At 50.8% G+C, this 5,835-nt stretch overlaps 1 long non-coding RNA gene across 1 annotated transcript; it reads left to right on the top strand.

Moving 5' to 3' along the window:
* Positions 1–275: 275 nt before the first annotated feature.
* On the top strand, positions 276–1,957 carry LOC115280102. The gene is made up of 2 exons (XR_003903634.1): positions 276–468; positions 1,543–1,957. It is a non-coding gene; the product is annotated as an uncharacterized LOC115280102 (long non-coding RNA).
* Positions 1,958–5,835: the final 3,878 nt, after the last annotated feature.

Consider the following 5,835-nt stretch of genomic DNA (forward strand, 5'->3'; position numbering starts at 1 on the left):
CCTCTCTTTGCTCGCTCTTTTCCAAGTTGACACCCTGACCTCTGGTCAAGCGGCGTCAGGGAGAGGAGCGGGACGCCTGCGTCGGAGACCGTTTCCCTCCCTGGCGCCTCCCTTTGCTCTGCCCCTTTCAGTCTGCGACACCCGCAAGTTTCTGGGCCCGCTGTCCGACGGTTGCCCTGGAGACAGCCAGAAGCCGGAAGCTTGACGAGTGAGGCGGGGCCAGGCTGGAAGGAGGGCTGCTATTGGCAGAGACGCCACGCCGGCCTTGAACGACAGGTCAGGGCGCGCATGCGCAGTGGGTTGGCCGCGCGCGTTCTCGCTCCGCGGTGCCCGGGGGTCCGCGGGCGTCGGGTCCCTGGCCAGTGTCGCAGGTCGCGCTGGCGAGGGGTGCTGAGTCTGCGCAGAGGGGGCGCTCCGGACCTCGGCCGTGAGTCCAGAATTGCGAGTTCCGAGGAAGTGCCTCCGGAGGTAAGTGCGACCCCGGGTTCCCACTCAGGTTTCCGAATGGGATGCCCGAGCCCCTGGTAACAGCGCCCACTCACCCGCCTGTGACGTCATAGCTCCCCATCGACTGAGAGAGGGCAGGTTTGACGGTGGCGTGGATTCTGAGTCGCCCACCTTGTACTCACCCCCACCCCCACCCCCGCAACGGGAAGTTTGGGTTGGGACCCTTTCCTCCTCTGTGGGCCTCAGTTTCCCCTTTTGTGAGTTGTTCTTTGGAGCTCCTCTGCCTCTTACTAGATGGTAGAATTTGACTCTAATGGAATCTTAGGGCAGAGCCCCACATACCGTCACCTCTCAAGTGTTAGTGTCTGATTGTCGTCGTCGTCATCTTTAAAAAAAATTTTTTTAACGCTTATTTATTTTTGAGAGGCCAAGACAGAACGTGAGCAGGGGAGGGGCAGAGAAGAGAAGGAGACACAGAAATCGAAGCAGGCTCCAGACCCTGAGCTGTCAGCACAGCGCCCGACATGGGGCTCGAACCCACGAACTGTGAGATCATGAGCTGAAGGATTCAGCCTGAGCTGAAGCCAGGCGCCAAGCTTAACAGACTGAGCCACCCAGGCGCCCCCACTGCAGCTCTCAAAAGCAGCACCCGCCACAAGAGTCCAATAATCCGTGGTGGTTGTTTCACTTGTTTTTCTTCTGATGGCAAATGTGAAGTGGCTGGGGCCTACTGCCTACCAAGATGATACATGTTATCTGTTTAATAGAATTCATGTTGCTAATAACAGCCGCCTCCTCCCGAATATTCACTCTGTGCATAAGCGGGTAACACTCTTACATTACCCAGCCTGCGCTGTAACCCCACGAATGTAGTTTACTCCCGACGACCCCCATTTCACCAAGAAGAAAATCCAGCGCAGAGCGGGCTGCCCACTCGGGCAAGACCACAAAACAGGTTTGTAGCCCGCTCCTCTGCTGGCTGTCAGAATCTCCCCTATTAGCCCTGCTATATGTTATAGTGATTACATAGTGGTATACTTGTGGGATTTGTCATAACAACTATTTATGTGGTCTTCATCCCCGTTTCTGGCACAGAAGTCCTCAATCCTGGGAATTTCCGTGGAGCGGAGTGACAGAGGTGCCTTGAGCATATTCATGAGGTGACATTGGAAAGCACTCAGGGATGGGCCGAGGGAGCTGGCCAAGTCCTGGACGGTGGGAACTGCCGGTCCCCCCGCCCCCCTGACCTCTGGACCAGGGAGAGGAGCTAGTGGTTGAGTCAAACACCAAGGCCTGTGATTTAGTCCATCCCGCCTGTATCAAGGAGCCGGCATAAGCCCCCGAAGCACGGAGTTCTGAGAGCTTCCAGGTCGGTGAGCATGCGGGCGTGGGACAGCCCCGCGCATCCTGTCTCCGTGCCTGGTCCCGAGCGTCCCTTACATCTGGCTGTTCTCGAGTTCTGTGCTTTTATCATAAACCAGTAATGTAGTGAGTAAAATGTCTCTCTGAATTCTGTGAACCGCTCTAGCAAATTAATTGAACCTGAGGAGGGGGTCGTGGGAACCTCTGGTTGACAGCCGGTTGGGCAGAAGCACAGGAGGGCCAGTCCGGTAGGACGTGATGCTGTGTCTGGTAAGGTGCAGAATCGAGTTGACTCGTAGGACCCGCCCCCCTCTGGTGTCAGAGAAGTGCCTGTGGTGGCAGGCGGGGACACAACCAGAAGGCATTGCAGTTGGTGTCAACTGGAACATGGTACCCCATTCGATGCCTGGGACCCCATTCCCCCGAGAAAGGCCCCTTCTTATTTTGGATTCTAACAAGACGATGACAGAGTAACCGAGGGTCTGCCCAGCACCCTGCTAACATTTACTTTACCTCATGCGTTAGGAGTCAGCTGACGGGCTCCATCCCAGAGACTGGGCTTAAACGAGAGCACTGGTGGTTCAGTGCAGGATTCTCGCCTCCCAGGGACGCGGCTTTATTTGGCTCCAGGTGGTGCTGCTCCTGTTTTTTAAAGAAATGGTATTTGTGTGACTGGATGGGGTGTTAACTAGCAGTGATGTTAATCATTTTGCAGTATAAGTGTATCAAATCAACACCCTGTGCACCTTTAACTCACACAGTGTTATGTGTCCATGATATCTCCATCCAACTGAGAGGAAGAAAGAGTTCCTCAGGTGCTCGGTCCAGAGTGGGACCGAGATTGCATTTTACCGCAAGAAGAATTTCCTTTCGTTTCTGCACCTGAGAGCCCTTTGGGGTGAGGAGGTGTGGGGCAGCGGCTGGGCAGACAAATGAATGGGCAGCCATGAGTGCGGAAAGCGCAAAGATGAGGAAAAGTAGGGGCGCCTGGGGGGCTCAGTCAGTTAAGCATCCGGCTTTGGCTCAGGTCATGATCTCGCGGTTCGTGGTTTCAAGCCCCGCGTTGGACTCTGTGCTGACAGCTCAGAGCCTGGAGCTGCTTCAGATTCTGTGTCTCCCTCTCTTTCTGACTCTCCCCTGATCGCACTCTCTCTGTCTCTCAAAAATAAATTTAAAAAAAAAAAGATGAGGAGAAGTAGAGGATCTTGAGGGACTACAAGATCTTCCTCCACTCAGGCTGGGCGAGGGGAGGCAAGGTGGGGGTTCCCCAGGGAGGATTTCTGGGAGGAAGTGCAGTGCAACCTAAAGGAAGGGAGAGGTCGGATGAAAGTGAGTGTAAAGCGGATATATCACTCTGCCCGTGCTCCATCAAAGCCAGCTGTAAGGGAGGCGAAGAAGCGTAGCCTTGACTCAGGGCGGCCATGGACCAGCTCAGTGTCGGGTTCCTTCACTCATGGGAGCATCCAGCAAAACTGATGGTCACATGCGTCTGATAATAATAACCAAGCAACTGTGACAATCAAAGCAACTAAGTGCCATTTGCTGGGCACACCCTGTGCAGCAGAAGTTCTGCTGAACACTTGACACATAGTATGTCTTTGAACCCTTCTGGCCACTCAGAGGGATGCTTTGCCCGGTCTTATAAATGGGGCCTCTCTCTGAGCCTCATTTCCCCCCACTGCCATGTAGGAGGCACAGCTCCCTATGTGCACTTGTGAGGACTTAAGGAAGTCACACCTAATGCTTCCAGCACACAGTAGGACCTCAGCAGATGGGAGTTGCTTTTCTGAAAGCTCTCTGGCACAGCTGTCTGGGAATACTCGCGCGCCATCTAGTGGTTGAGCCGCGCACAGCCATGGTGCCACCTCGTGGCCGCATCCCGCAATTGCTCGGCCCGGCCGAGGGGTGTTGCTTGCCCTCAGGGGTTCTTAAACGCGGCTGCCTGTGAGGGGTGCTGCCGGGGTGGGAGCCGTAGGGAGCAGTGGGGATCGTTGAGGACAATCCATCTCAGATCGCCAGCACAGGGCTGCCATGTGGGGATGCAGACCTACCTAGAATTCCCTAAATTGTGATTTTTTTTCACCCCAAGAAATGCAAATTTCTGGGGAAAGCATCTCTATTTTTAGAGACGGGCACTAATAGAAATTGTTTTGCAAACACGATGTTGACCAAACACATGTGGAGGCTGACTAGAGCCCATGACCCATCCTTTTGTGACTTCTGGTCCTATGGTCTTGTATGATTTTTAAAATAAATCTTACCCTCTCCCCCATTTTTGGTGATTGTGGTGAATTTTGTGTCAACTTGACTGGATCATGGGCTGCTCAGATCTTTGGTTAAAGATGATTTCTGAGGAGGTCCTGGCGGGCTCAGTTGCTGGGGCATGTGACTCTTGATCTCGGGGTTATGAGTTCGAGGCCCACTTGGGTAGAGATTACTTAAAAATAAAATCTCTGGAAAAAAAAAGATGATTTCTGAGTGAGTCTGTGAGAGTGTTTGCAGAAGACATTAGCATTTGAATCAGTAGACCGAGTAAAGCCGGAAACCCTCCCCTTTGTGGTGGCCATTTCCCAATCCACCATGGGCCTGAATAGACCAAAAAACGCTGAGGAAGGGCAAATTCTGTCTCAGACTGACCCTTTGGTCTGGGATTTGCAACACTGGCTTTCTTGGGTCTCCAGCGAGGAGACGGCAGGCTGTGGATTTTCTCCGACCCCATAAACACATGAGCCAATTGGTCAAAGGAAGCACTGGGTGTTGTATATAAGCATGAATCATGGGAATCTACCCCCAAAACTAAGAGCACACTGTACACACTGCATGTTTGCGAATTTGAAAATAAATTATATTTAAAAAAGGAAATCTCTTTAAATATACATTATTGGTCTGTTTTGCCGGGGAACCTTACCTCACAGGGGTTTGTTAGTAATTGCCTATTATGTGCCCTGTGCGTTATTGTCATATAATTTCCCCTGCAACCTAACGGGTAGCAATTATTAGCTCAACTTTTAAAAATCAGTAATTAAGATTTTTTTTTTTAATGTTGGTTTATTTTTGAGAGAGAGCAAGAGACAGAGTGGAAGCTGGGGAGGAGCAGAGAGAAAGGGAGACACAGAATCTGAAGAGGCTCCAGGCTCTGAGCTGTCAGCATAGAGCCCAACATGGGGCTTGAACTCACGAACCCTCAGATTATGACCTGAGCTAAGTCAGATGCCTAACCAACTGAGCCACTCAGGTGCCCCTAAAAAAAAATCAATAGTTTATAATAGGAACCTTTGTTTTGCTTTGAGCACATGCTAGAGATTTTGCTAAATGCAGTATGTAAATGACTTCATCGAGTTTCTATATCATATCTTTCAGGTGAATTCTGTTGTCATCCACATTTTGCATAGGAGGAGACAGGCACAGAGAGGTTGAGTGCCCCCGTACCCCAAGGTCACATAGCTTTAGATGGTCTTTTATTGTGCATTCACCATAAGCCTTACGTAACATCCTTCATACATTGATCCTGTGTGTCTAATGCCTCTAAATATTTGATTTTTCTACCTCTAATATAGACCCTTATAATTGACATATAATCATATAACAATTTTAGATATTTTACCTTAAATAGACCATAGTTGAAACTAGACCTAATTTGATGGATGAAGAAACTGAGGCCCATAAAAGTTATTTGGGCAAAAATCAAAGAACTTGTTCTAATTGTTTCAAGGTAAGAAATTATGATGAAGAATTTAAGAAGTATTTATGGAATCTACATGAGGTTGAAAATCTACATTGACATATGGCAGGCTGGATACAGGCGGCAAGAGCAGGGTGCGCTATGGCTAGCCCCACCTGGGGCCCTAAGGGATGTGGGGCTGACCTGGCGGGATGAGGGGCAATTGGGGAAGCAGAAAGGGCCAGATGTGATTGTTTGGGGACCCAATACCAACCCCAGATTCGGTGATTCTCTAGGAAGAAGCATAGGACTTCGCCTATGATCCACCCATGGCTGATTCATTACAGCAAACACAGGGAAAAGGC

The sequence above is a fragment of the Suricata suricatta genome, chromosome 16 (genome assembly GCF_006229205.1).
Source record: "Suricata suricatta isolate VVHF042 chromosome 16, meerkat_22Aug2017_6uvM2_HiC, whole genome shotgun sequence".
Taxonomy (NCBI): domain Eukaryota; kingdom Metazoa; phylum Chordata; class Mammalia; order Carnivora; family Herpestidae; genus Suricata; species Suricata suricatta.